The 14,599-nt window shown below is 28.6% G+C and overlaps 2 protein-coding genes across 3 annotated transcripts in view; both read right to left on the reverse strand.

The window, feature by feature from the left end:
• Positions 1-14,599, reverse strand: part of LOC129907356 (proteasome inhibitor PI31 subunit) — a 313,952-nt gene that overhangs the window by 114,994 nt on the left and 184,359 nt on the right. The gene's annotated exons all lie outside the window — the stretch shown is intronic.
• LOC129907335 (putative uncharacterized protein DDB_G0277255) overlaps positions 1-14,599 on the reverse strand; it is a 206,187-nt gene that overhangs the window by 21,053 nt on the left and 170,535 nt on the right. The window contains exon 1 of one of the 2 annotated variants that reach the window (XM_055983484.1): positions 8,790-10,111. The exons of the other annotated variant lie outside the window; for it this stretch is intronic. The gene's annotated coding sequence lies outside the window, so the exon portion shown is untranslated. Of the gene's footprint in view, positions 1-8,789; positions 10,112-14,599 lie in introns of those variants that run through there. 2 annotated transcript variants of the gene reach the window in all.

The raw sequence follows: 14,599 nt of genomic DNA on the forward strand, positions 1-14,599 counted from the left end.
ATGAAAAAAAAACAAGATAAACACAAATTCTCAATGACCTTTTGACATCATAAAGAGTATGTTCGTCTTTTGAAATATTTATCAACTCACTGCAATCTTCTCACTCTTCGTCTTGTCTTAGGCCTCTTCAAGAAAAAAGTTCTCTTGAAGGTAAAGGAAAGTCTATTCACTTTTTATATATGGAAAATGCATTTTTTTCCTGTTTGACATGATGTGCCCATATTAAAAAATCCAGACAAGACCAAAGGCAAAGATGAGAGTATCTTACCTACATCTAGTTGCAATACAGATAAATCAGGGCTGGACTAATTTTAAATTGTACCTCGAATAAACATCTTTGTGGGTCATTTTAAAAAGAAAAAGTGATTATTTTTCGCTGAAAGAGGGTTTAATTCCAAGAGTTTAATTCCAAGAGTTTAAAGAGTTTAATTCCAAGAGTTTAAAGGTCCTTGTTTTATAACTGCCTGGCAAAAACAAAATATCAGAGCCTTTTTATGCTAAACACTTTCCACTTTAAGTTATTTCGCCCATGGAATAAAAATCCTATGTCTGGTTTTGAAGTTTAAAAGTAATCGAAATGTTAGAATGCAAGTTTAAAAGGTTTTATTCTTTGTGTCGAATGACGTATGTGGGGGTTAATTAAAATTCATTGAACTCTTCATTTGTTAGAAATGATGAATACAGCACACAAAGAAATATGATAGATCTTTTGGTATTCCATTTGTGTGGATTCATGCATGGTCGCCATATCAATAAAAAAGTTTCAAATTAAAATAATAACTGATTTTCGATTGAATCTGGCATTCCTCCAAATGAAATATACGAGACAAACAACAACAAAGAAAAAAGTGAAACTTAAATAACAAAATGGATTTTTTTTGATTAAAAATTTTGATCATAGATTCATTATAAATTCGCAATATCAAAGAATTGTTTGGTATTTTTTTTTGTTTTTAATATGCAAAGCATTGTTCCGTGTTATGTTGACATTCTTTGGAGCAAATGCGATATGGTCATTTAATAGGACGATTTAACATGAATTCCATGATTCATGAGGGAATGTTTCAAATTAAAGGCAATTTTTATATCACAATTGTGTGTCTTTGTACACATATGAATTTGTTAAGGCGCATGTTAATTTGCTGTGAAATTTAACGATTTTTTCATGTTAATTCAAAATGATAATGTCAATGATTTGAATCTGGCAAGTGACGACCACTGTATACGACATAAAAGGGGGAATTTGCATTTGGATAGTAGCAATCAGAGAGATATCAGAATAAATGCGGAATTTTATTATGAATGAATTTTAAACCGCAGTTCAGTACCAGAGGAAATACTTTTTTAATTAATCATTGGAAGTTTGGGGGTAAACCTTAACATTTTTTACGATTTAATCTACAACCATTTGGATTGTAGTTGATTCATTCATTTATGTGGTTAAATTTCCCTTTTATTTGAGTTCAATGAATTTCACACAGTCAAAGAGATTTTTAATTACAGCTAACTGAAGCTAGTTATTTCAATAAATCCCATTATCTTTGATTAAGCTTTAACTACATTGTTTGATATAACAAACTTAAATAAAATCATACGATTTTACACTTCATCTCTCAGTTCACACTTATTATTGACAAAATATTACTTGGTGCATAATATGAAAGTCTTTAGTTTAAACAGAATAATATTATGGACAAATTTGAGAAATACTGAAATTGATTGCCATCAGAGAAATCTCTTTACCTTATTCTAAAGCTTATAAAGACTTGAAAGCAAATTTAACAAGGTTAGTAGTTGAGTTGGGAATATTTCTTTTAAGAAACTACGTTGCTTAGTATTGTATTGTATTGACAATTTATCGAACTCTTAAACAAATCTTCTTTCAAATAGTAAAGGTGTGTAAAAGAGTTTTGCAATGAGATGTTATTTTTGTATCCTTTTTTTTTGTGAATTGGGATTTTAAAGGAGCCCTTCCAAAATTTAGGAAAAAGGCACAAAAGAGTTCGAAAAGGCCAAAGCATTTCTTTAAAAAAATTGTTGGAAGACCATTGAGGCTAAAAATCATTCTGAAGGTTTTTAATTTTGAAAGTTGCTACTGAAAGGGAGATATTGATGCAGTTAAATGTCGTCTTTGGGCGTTTTCCTTTTCTTGAACTTGATCAGAATTATTGGGTTTTCCAATTCAAAATACATATTATATTGTTAATAACTTTTCATGAATAACGCTTTATAAACATATATAAAACAGAAAAACATTACAGCCTGAAAATAGGTTCATAAAATCCTTCATAAAAAATATCGCCTTTTCAATAGCAACATATTTAGAGACTGTATTAAATAATAAGTGTGAATATGTTAAATGCTTGTCATTTTCGAACTTCTTCATAGATTTTGAAGTTTTTGTTCTTCAAATGTTAGTATTGAATTGCAAAATTAGTAGGCATAATTTTTGTTGAGCAATGTATGGCTAACAACTGAAAAAAGTGGCTGTGACAATTCGTCGTTCAATTAAAAATAAATGTGAAATAGCTCAAACACAATAAGAATTACTTTCTGATCTTTCTCTGTTTACGTGTCCAGGAAAACGGAATCAGTTATTCGCTTTGTACCGTTATGGAAGGGTTACAAATTACAATTACAGGAATTACTTCCTTTTCATCTAGGTCAAAATTTATTATAAGCAAAAAAAGGAAATCTCAATAATTCAAATGAGTCCTTTCCTTCTTATCCAAGATTATAGGTCTTCAATATTCCGACAAACTACAATCTACTGAAAGGCCAATAGCTTATACCTCCATTAGCCTTTTTTGTCAAAAGGAAAAAAGAAGAAGATTTGTTTTTATGAAATTCATTTCAACGCAACCATTCTTCTTCTTCAACTAAACTACCCCCAAGAGCTTTGATCAAATCAGTTTTTTTTTCTTATACATTCTATACCTCCTAATCTTTGTACTGTTGCTGATGTTTTCTCTGTGGCACTCTGTTCAATGTTCATCTTATATTTCTCCTCAGGGAATTACAAAGTAAAAGAATAGTTGTAATAAAACAAAAAAACAAACGAAAACAAAAGGATTCCTCATGTTGTTGCTTCTGCGTATATTTAATGTGAATTGTACATGTCCCTTTTTTGCTTGCTGTCTTGCTCCTGTTTCCTTTTTATATCCGATGACGTTTTTTTTTTGTTTTGTTTATTATTCCTTTTGATTAAGATAAACAACACTCCTCATCATGTAAAAAGCAACCACATTGTCATCGTCGTTGGAGTAAAAACAAAGTTACAAAAAACTACAAAACCCGAGAGCCTCCTATATTCGTGTCGTGTCGTCGCTTGCGTCTTCTATTGACTATTTTGCGATAGTGGATCATCATATGAAGCAGAAGCTGAGTTAAAATTCTTTTATATCCAAGAGAGTCAACTATCATCATAGAGGATATAAAATCTACGAGGACCTCCTCCGCTCCTCCTCCATAAGCATCATCATCACACACATGAAGCATGCTGCTCTAGTAAAAGAATAAAACCTTCTTCTTCTTCTCTAGCCCGTTTTTTATGATTCCATAAATTTAATAATAATGCGTCTGAAAAAGAAACCAAACGATATGAGATGGCAACGTGCAATGGTCCATTCTTTGGCCTGCTCGTTTCAACTCAAAGGAAAAGTTCATAAAAATGTAAATTAGTCTTTGAAGCAAGCAGCTCATCCTGAATTCTAGATGCGAGAAAATGGCCAGCCCATAAAAATCTTTATTTTTTGCGTTTGGTCTTTCCTTCGTTCTATTTGGTATAAGATTTTGAAGCAATAACTTTTGCCTAAGAATAAATTAAATTAGAAAATAAAGCAAAATAAGATTTATGACTTATAAAGAGTATCTTATGGTCTAAGACAGTCATCTAGGATGTGTGTAATTAAAAATCATTTAAAATTTCAATTTTGTCTCATAGACTATGTAATGCATGAATTCATACTTAAGTGGTATTTGGAACAATTTATTTGAGACGGTAAAGACTTTGGTTGATAATTATGTTTAATAACCAATTTGTACTTTAACTAGGGTGATTGATTTCAAACTATCAATGGAAAAAAAGTAATTATCTTAAGGGTATGTTTCAGGGCCAAAAAATGATTAGGACTTTGAGCCAAGCTCTGCAGAATCCACATTTTTGAGAATATTTAATTGAAATAAACGATTTTGGATTAAGAATATATGTGGGGTTATATATTGCTGGCTTTAAAAAAAAAAAAATTTTGTAGTTGTCAAAATCAGTAAAAACTATGAAAAATCGTCAAATTTAGATATGTGTTCTTAAGGACCTCTGGGAAATTCATCAAATGTTATTTTTTTATCTGTGCATATTTTTTTTTTACATAACAACAAACCCCTACATTTCAGGACATCTTTGTTTTTTTGAAATTTAGTATCATTTGTATGAAAAAAAATATTACCAAACCCCGAAAAAAAGGGCAAATTTGCAAAAAACATCAATGCTAGATTTCGTATAACTTTAAAAGTTCAAAAGCTATAGAAACAAAATAAACTGTTTTTCAAAGCCTGAAAATGCATTAACATAACTCTTTTTTTTTATAATAAAAAAAAAAATTATGAGTTTTTGAAACAAAAAATCTGGAAAAATTATAGGTTTTTGGTGTCTTTTTTTTATAACCTGGCGGGAAATCCACATATATTTTTTTTTTATTTTTTTAATTAATTTTATATGATAAAATATATTTCAGAGCTTCTCACGACATATTTTTTTTTTTGATTTTTTGGACCTAACATACTTATAAACGCAATTGAATATGTGAATATGTATAATGTCGTTGTGAATGAAGGGAAACCTTGACAATATCAATTTATTTTTTTTATTTTTTTTTGTCATTTTTTCAATAAGTTTCAATAAAAAAAAATATTTTTTCATGCATGGTATATTTAATTTTAATTTTTAAAATTGTGTCTATTTTGCGTTTTTCACCTAAAAAAGATCTTTGCTCACGCACACAAATAACTTTAGTTCAACAAAATTCCACTGCTAAATCAGCGCTAAAACATTCTCTTTTCGCTGCATTCTCTTTTTTTTTAAATAAATCCGCTCTCATTTTTTCTCACTTTTTTGTTTGGCTCTCGTCCCGTCTGTTTATTTGTCTCATTTTTTTTCAATGCTAGACTTTGTGCAAGGTCAGATTTTTTTTGTTGCAAGAAATTTGCTTGATTTTTGTTTATGGGTGACAGTATGGGTGAAGAGAATACGGGAAGGATTTTTAGCGATTTTTAGCGGAAAGATTAAATTTCTCAACATTTTGCAACATTTTTTTTTTGTTAAAAAATGAAAGATTTACTCCTTCAAAAATCAACCTGTTTTACTTATTTTTGTAATAGTTCTTGTCAGCAACGACAAGTTTCTATTCAAAAACAAAAAAAAAAACATACCAATGAGGTTCAATCAAAACTGCTTGGCAAGGTTTCAGTAATTACTGCATTGTACTGTTTTTTTTTTTTTGGATATTGTTAGGGTAGATGCTAGATCATAAATCAAAATTTTTGGGATTTTTTTTTTCAGATTTTGGCTTTTAAAATAAAAAAAATTCTAAAAACCAGTTAAAGAACATACAATTTGATAAAATTTGATCGCAGCCGCATCTCTGTGGGTCCAAGACTTCTTGGAATAAATCACTCCAAAGTTGGATATTTTCCTCAAAAAGTAATTTACTCACTAGTTGAGTAACTAAAGCAAATTATTAGGGAACCCGGCCGAACAGCTCTGATTTTGACGATTTTTTTTTTTTCAAACGTAGGTAATTAAAAATACTTTATAGTCTATAGATTAAAAATTGCCGATGTTGCCGTATTGTTTTTTAAAATTAAAATTAAATTTTTTTTGAACAAAACCATTTTTTTTGCTTAAATTTCATAAAACAAATGATAGCAAAACATTCTCTAGGTAACTTAAGGAAAAAATGTATAAAGGAGTAAGGGACAATCTTCAATCGTTTAAGCGATAAATGCAATTTTCTCACAATCTGACTTCAAACACAAAAAAAATATTTTGAAAACAACGGCAACACCTACAATATTTTAAAATACATTTTTAAAAAGCCAGAAGTTCGTTCGTATCTCTTAAATTTAAATCCACTAAATTTAATGAAGAGTTTTTGAAAAAATGGTCCTCAAACTCAGAATTTAAAAAAAAATGTTTAAAAAAAAATTTTAAATGACTTTTTTCCAAACTTTTTCTAATAAAATATGAATTTATTTTAAAAAAGTTTTTGGCCATAAATATTATCAGTTGAATTCCGAATAGGAAAAGGTAATATATATTACAGTTTAAAAAAAAAATTAAAAATTACTTCAATTTCAATTTTGATAAAAACTGAATTTTTGCATTGAAATAATTGATTTTCTCAAAGACTTTGGTAAATAAGAACTTTAAATTTTTGCTATTTAACTTTCAACAGCAATTTTATATTTAGAAGTTGAACTCAAAAAAAAAAAAAAAGTTAAATTTTTTTCCAAAACTTCTTTTTTTAAAAAAAGTTCTTCGAAAATGAAATACTTTTTAATTTTTTTCATAAACCGTAATACATATTGACATTTCCTTTTATAATTTCAAATCATAATAAATGTGGCAAAAAAAAAATTGAAAAATAAAATGCATTTTATATTACGAAAAAGTTTTAAAAACCACATGTTAAAATTTTTCAATAATTTATTTTTTCAAAAATCTGAGTTCTTTCAAAAGCCCTTAATTCAATTAACTTAATTTTAATTTTACAAATATGACTAGGCCTCTAGCTTTTATAAAATGTACATTTAAATATTGTAGGTGTTGCCGTTGTGTTCAAATATTTTTTTTTGTGTTTGAAGTCAATTTAAAAGAAAATTGCATCTATCGCTTGAACGATGAAAGATTGTCCCTCACTCCCATATATTTTTTTCCTTGAATTTCCTAGACAATCTTTTGGCATCAATTAATTTATGAAATTTAAGAAAAATTTTTGAAAACAAAAATTTTTTGTTCACAAAAATCTTCAATAAAATTTAAAAAATCAAAACGGCAACACCGGCAATTTTTAATATATAGACTTTAAAGTATTTTTAATTACCGACGTTTGAAAAAAAAAGATCATCAAAATCTAAGCTGTTCGGCCGGGTTCCCTAATATTGCCAATTTTTGAGCTTTAGTTACTCCACTACACCCCAAATCTCCAAAATATGTAAAATGTGATTTTATTCTATTTTGTTTCATTTTTTTTTTTTGAAAATTCGAAAACACATAATCTTGTAAAATGATCAGAAATATCTGTCGGTTATTTGTTTGAGTAAAATTGGTTCAGAATTTAAGAAGAAAATTTCTTACGGTCAAAATACTGTATGATAAAAACTTTGTAATTCGAAATTATAATTGACCAAAAATAAGGGCAATTTTTTTCACTATTGCTCAACTTAAAGCAAACTCTCGAGTTGGCCAACTTGAGAGTTGACTAATAACTCGAGAGTTGAAACGCAAGTAGTTGTAATTTCTTTTTATTCACTAATTATTTTCTCAACTCTCCAGTTGAAGATTTAAAGTTGGCCCAACTTTAAGTTTGAAAAATATCCCTGGGATATTTAAGAAATATGGAACAAAAACTGTCATTTATTTAAATTAAAATTTGAATGTGTCAAATCGATACAATATTTGTATTCTATTTTGTGTTTAATTTGTTAAATTGCGTAAAACTTCTAGTTTCCTCAGCCAACTTCTACTTTTTCCAAGAGTTGAGTAATCTAAAGCTTATCAACTCTCGAGTTTAGAATCAAAAGTTGAAAACGTCAACTTGGAGTGTATAAAACCGAATTCGGAAGTTGAAGATATGTAAGTATATTTTGAAATAAAAAATTTCATTCTACAAGAAAACCTCTTAAGTATTTTAAAACAAAATGCTTATAAATTACTTGAGATATTTTTTTGCAGGAATAAACTATGTAGGTACGTAAAATGAATCATCAATGAATATTTTTGGAATTTTTCTCATAATAGAAATTCTAATTGCTTAAAAATTTATTTTAATCTGATACCATACTCTTGAATATTTTTTTAGTTTAATTTTTTAAGGACCCGACCGATATGCCGGTGAAGCGTGATCGAGCTTAAGATATGTATTCTTAAGGAATAGAAGCCATTCTCATCAATTGACTTAAAACTATAGGTACTTAAATTCAGAGTTGGTCACATCGAACAGTAAACAAAAAATAAACATTGATTTGAAACAGATAAAAACAGCTCGAATTCTCGCTAGATTATCTATGTTCCTTAAACTTTGTCAATTAGCAATAAACAAAAATAAATCTTTCTTTAACAACATTAACTTGACAAATCAAAGTCAATCTATCTTTTAGTAATAAAAACGTCCTATGGCAAACTTTACTCATTAAAAGTGTTTAATTGTTAGTTGTTTAACTAAATAAAAAAAACTATCACATTATCTGATTTAAAAAAATAAACATAAAACAAGATTCACCAAAAAAATTGAATAATTTAGAGATCAAAAGTTGACACTGATGATGAAGAAAAAAAAAATAAATAAATAAACATTTCTTGCTAATTTATTCAAATGAATTCACATGAAACAAAAAATAGAAGAAAAAAAAAAACTGACATGCAAAAGGTCTCTGACCCATTCCTCAGACACAAATACAAACAAAACCAACAAATATAAATAAATTTTCTCACGCAAAAAAAAAAAAAAAACTATTATCACAAATAAATAAAAATGTGCCTTCTTCTAAAAAAAATCAGTTTTCACTCTCACCTCAAATCGATATTGATTAAACTTTAGAAATATAAATGAAATATCCAAAAGTCACGCCAATATGTAAATTAAGTCCTCTCTAACAAAACGTAACACTCTCACTTTACCTTTATTTACAAGTAAAAGTAAAAAAAAAAAACAGAACTTAAACTTTGTGTCAACACAAATTTTGTTAACACTTTTCTGCTCAATTAACGTAACGTTTCACTTCTTGAATTACACAATAATTTTCAATTTTTGTAATTTTTTTTTATTTTTTTTTTTTTTTTTTCAAAAATTACCACAAATAAATTTCTCACTTTATTCTCTTTGACAAAAATTGTTCTTAATTAACAATTTGATTCTTTATCTTTTTTATTTTTGTAAAAAATTTGTTTCCTTAATTTAAACACTTTATCACCAGCGAACGCGAAACGTTATTAAAACTGGCACATCCAAATTGAAAGTGTTCTTTACCGACGACTACTAAAACGTTTAATGAAGTGATTCTTGGCATTACATCCGCCAGAACCCATAACTATCTTTTTCTCAAGTCTCTGAAATCTCTGAGACTATAAAACCTTAAAAGAGAGACACATACGACAGAGACCAGAGTGACGACAACGACCGGTTCAGGTTCAAGTTGTTGTGTGATGTGATGTTTCAAACAAAAAAAAACAGTTTGGATTTTCTTATAAAATAAAAAATTAAAACCCAAAGGTATAATATCTTTCGGTTGATTGGCGTCTCAAAGTAAAGTAGTAATAGTCTCTGGGAAAGCCTTAACACCCGCTTGCCTTTAAATTGTTGTTGTGAATAAATTTTTTTTTTATTGTATCTCTTTTGAATAAAGTTGAATCATCGTTGCGGGCATGTTTAACTACAACAAACCAGGTAGTCAGCAGTTCGGTTCATTCGAATGACAATGATTAGGCCGAAGAAGATTGTGATGGGATCTCTCTTTGTGATATGATGAATGGACAATGAGTTGGTCAGTTAATTTTTTTTTATATATTTTTCGTCATAAAATGAAATTTGGATTTATTGACGGTTACATGAGTCGTCATCATCATTGTCGCTATTATTGGCATTTCTTAATAAATTGCTCATGTTTGAGTTGGAAATGCACATCGTTAGAGGGGAGTGAGTTTGTGTGTTTATTTTTATTTGATATAGTCTCACTTAGGTGTCAATTAGCTGGAGACATATGTCTATGTCAATTAGTAAAATGGATAGCAACAACATTGACTTATACGCACATTTGATTGTGGTTAGTAAATTTGCTTAAACTACTTCAAATTTACACGCTAATTGATGATGGATTTTGATATATTTTGTTGAAAAATATGTCATTTGTCAATTTTGTAAATAGGTTTAATGAAAGTTGTAAATATTTGTTTAAATCTTGAGATGGTTAAAAAAGTAAAATCTTACTCATAACTGGTGAAATGAATAAATAAACAAGTTACAACATGTTGGGGATAAAAAACGAATTTTATGGGGATGTGACGCAAAGAGAAAAAGAAAATCGAAGTAGAGGTTGTGAAATGAAAGATTAGGATCCAACGGAACCAATTTTATTTAAATATTCGTTTTTTTACTCCAACCGGTTACTGCACTAAAAGGTTCAAGAACAAATACTTTATGAATTTATATTTTGGAAAATTAAAGTAATTATAAGCTTTTATTTTTTTTGCAAGAAAAACTAGATTTAAAATTAAAAATACTTGTACAGAAATTATGATTTTAAAATTTTTCAAGTTTGCGCGTCAGCTCTTTCGTTTCATTAAATTAAAATCATTTTTTACTGTTCATTCTTTTGTACTCTCGACCCAGAAATGTAGACGATTCAGAGAGGCAATAAACTAAGTATGAAATGTACGTGAGCTGGTACAAATAATCTGGTATCGATTACGCTTCGCAAACATCGATTTTTGTCAAGAAGAGTCATTTTCATTAGATCGAGATTTCATTCTACAATACAAGTGCATCATTACCTTACGAGGAAGTCATTAATTCTACAGCGACGATATGTTGAAATAGCTGAAGAGCAAAATTATTTATTTTAATTAATTTAATTGAGTTATCGAATTGGAATTCATTCCAGTTGTAGGACACATATTAAATTTTAAGGAAGAGGTTCTATTTAATACGAACAAGTCTGCAACCATTGATTTTTTGATATTGCAAAGTTTATTTTTTAAAGTTTTCACAGGCTAACTATGTTTAACTTTTGAGTTTTTAAACGGTTGCAGATTTTAATGGAAGGTACTTAAAATGGTTACGTTAGCTAGACTGAGCACGAAAAATTAAATGAATAAAGGAATTTAACGATCGGATTCGCACCCATGAAATAACTAAAACTATACCTAGACTTCATTGTAAAACCTTGAAATTAGTATTGTTTTTCAAATATTAAGAGATCCTTTGCTCTTGAAGCCAATAAGGCATTTAAAATCTCCGAATGCTTAGGACTGAAAAGGTCAAGGATAATTTATGGTTTGTTCAGATTAGAATATTGGCCCGTATGCATTAAAAATATTAAACACTAGCAAAAGGAAATTAATTAATATAAACTAGGTTTGATATGCATAAAATATGGATGAAAAAGTTCATACTTTACAATTTTTCAAGTAAAAGCATTTTCTATTTTGTATGCATATCACCCATTAACTTGAACAGATTTACGCCGACGATATATGCTAGTTGCTTGATGATTTCGTTTAGAAAAGAAAATCCAACTTTAGTCGAAACTAGAACCAACTACAATTAATTACATCGGCCATTCCGAAGTAACGGAAAAAGCACAATGCTGAGCTTGTTTGGTATTAAAATAATAATTTATTAGTCGCTCAAAGTTTTCAGAAGAAATAAGTTTAAACGAATAGCACAGAAGTAAGTCTACGTTTGCAAACTTTTGGAATGAAAACAACTTTTTCTTGAGGTCCTGTTTTGCTTTTTTTTTTTGTCGAGACTGAAGTGAGTTTGTCAAATATCAGAGTTTTCCGAAGATATCACAGTCAAACTCTGCTTTAAAGGAAGAAACTTGTCCACTTTTCACCAATTTTCGAACGTTCTTATTTAAAAAATCAAAGCACAGGTAAAACAGGGAAAAGTCTACGGAAAAGGCAGATAAAACAGGTACCACTCCTTCCAAAATAAAAAAAAAAAAGTCGATGACTCGATGGAATAGGAGGTTCACCGTACTTAACAATCAAACAAAAAAAAAGTCGTTTTTTCAAAACATTTCCAATAATCTATAAATTTCTTCTTCTCTTCTACCACTAATTATTTACTTTTTTACTAAAAGTAATAAAAAAGTAAAAAATAAATTCAGAAAAACAAAAATTATTATTGTTGTTGGCTGGTTGGCGTATAAACTTTGTATTGTTGAGTTAGTTTGATTGTTTTGAATGACGATTTTCTTTCATCTTGTTTTTTTTTTTTTCATCTAAATAGTTCTGAGCTTTACCTTTAAAGCCCTTGTATAAAAATGCAAAAAAAAAAAAAAGGACGTAGCACAAATTTTCTATCAGTGTTTTTTTTTATGACAACTTCACTCTACTCTATACTCTTGAAAATTTATAATAAGGAACCGAAATAATTTAAAATCACATTTATAAAGTACCTAAGTCAAATTGAACTTTATAAAATACGTTATAATTGACTGGAAAATAAATCAGTTTTTTTTTTCTTACGATAATATTTAATAGGCTTTTTTTACAGATCTTCATGATATTATCATTTTGTTTAGATTTAAGAAATTTATAACCCACCTCAATATAAAAATTTAAAAAAAAAATTTGCTCTCTTTGATCAGCTTAGTTTGGATGTAAAAAATGAGTTTCCCTGTAATATTTACGTATAATTCAATCTGACAAAAAGAACAAAAACTAAAATACTACAAATTAACTCAGCGATTTGTCATTTTGAGCTTGATTTACTTCTACGCAATAACTTCCAATTGATCACCAACAAGAATTTTAAAACTAAAACGCTCCAGTTTTTTTTATTGAGATCGAAAACTATGAAAATCCCTTTTGACAAGAATAAGAATAAAAAACAACAAAAAACAAGGTTAACATAAAGCATTTTGTCTCAACTTATAGTTCCATGACAAATTTACAAAAAAAAAAAAAAAACACAATCCCAAGAGGTATTCGTCTGTCACAAATTGATTGATCACGCCGACAAACTTTTGCAACATTTGGGTTTTGTTTTATATGATTTCAAAAAAAAAAAACAACAAAAAATAAAATCCCTATTCCAGGTTTGGTTCAAGATTCAAAGAAACCAAACGATCGAATGCGTTTTGATGTCCAGAAACTACGTCTTAAGATAGGTTGACTTTAATTTGTCTGCTGTTCATTTAAAATGAAATAAAAAAAATAAAGGGAGATCTTTCTTAATTTATTACGATGGGTCTTTGATAAAAAAAATAAAAACAAAAACAACAGAACATAGCATCAGAGATCCCTAATGTGATGCTCTTCTTCTTCAAGGTCAAAGAATCAAATACATGATGAGAATTTTTAAGTCATCAAACGGACATCAAACTTTAAGGACGCAGATGTTTTTTTTTCTCCTCAAAGACGAGTCATGGGAGAATTTTGGTGATAAAAAGTACAAATTCTGACCACTTCCAATTTATGTATATCTTCTTAAGTTCTACATAAACATCAATCATTGAAACCTCATTTATTTGACAGCTTATCGCACATCTTCATATCTTTCTTGAGGTTTTGGTGTCCCAAATACACTTCATTCAAAAGAATCCTTTATTAGCTATGGTATTATTATCAAAAGACTCCATCTCAGGAACCTTTTCATAAGTTCACTCAATCAAGTTTTTAAAAATATACCCCAAAAAAATCACTTAATAAACAAAAGTCACACCAAGAAACTCTTGAATTTTTAAACGCTTCCGTAGCCTTAAACAATTCTCAAGAAATTCAGCTGATTAACGGTCTTTTTCTTGTTTGTCTCAAATAACAAATGCATTTCTGATTGTTGCATAATTTACTTGTTCTCTTTGCGTATAATTGTTTTCAAGGAACCAACCAAGACACAATCATCATCAATGCATGACAATAACGATGACTTTTTTTTGGGAATTAACGTCGTTGTTCGACGACTTGGCATAATGAATGTCTTGAATGACATTATTGAACCCAAATGAACTTTAGTCTTTTTTTTTTGTTTTGTTTGGTATACAAAAACGTGTTTACTCATGAAGTAGTGTGATCTTTTGAGTGGGTTAGGAAACACAAATAACGGAATAAGCTTTAAATGAAGAGAGAAGATTTAAATTTAAGGATAAGAAGATGTCAAACAAAATGAGGTCACAAATCTGCAATGATCACGTGGTATGAATTATGAATTAAAAAAGAATATTCAATGAATTTTGAAAGAGCAGAATGTCACAATCCTTTTATGGGTAAAGTGCAAATCATGACGGTTGTTGGTTGGGATTTAAAAAGGATCACGTTTCAGAATGAATTTATTCTTTGCGGAGCTTGGTATTGCAGATATTCTCATATGATTTGAATATTCTTCTTTATAATTTTGATAGTTAATTTAAAAAAAAACGAGCCGTTCACCAAAAATCTGGTTTTTGAAATATTTCTTTGGAAGTTATAAAGGTGATAAAAGTAATATTATTATTTAAAACTTCAAGGTTCAAGCAGTAACTATTATTTCTGATCTCAAATAAGTTTTCCTTGTGTTTCAAATATTATTTATCGAAAATTTAAAAAAAGTGGCTGTCTGTAAAGTCTTTTTACGGACGATGATTTTACGTGATAACGTTATAAGAAAACAGGTTGTGTGCT

The sequence above is a fragment of the Episyrphus balteatus genome, chromosome 1 (genome assembly GCF_945859705.1).
Source record: "Episyrphus balteatus chromosome 1, idEpiBalt1.1, whole genome shotgun sequence".
Lineage (NCBI taxonomy): Eukaryota > Metazoa > Arthropoda > Insecta > Diptera > Syrphidae > Episyrphus > Episyrphus balteatus.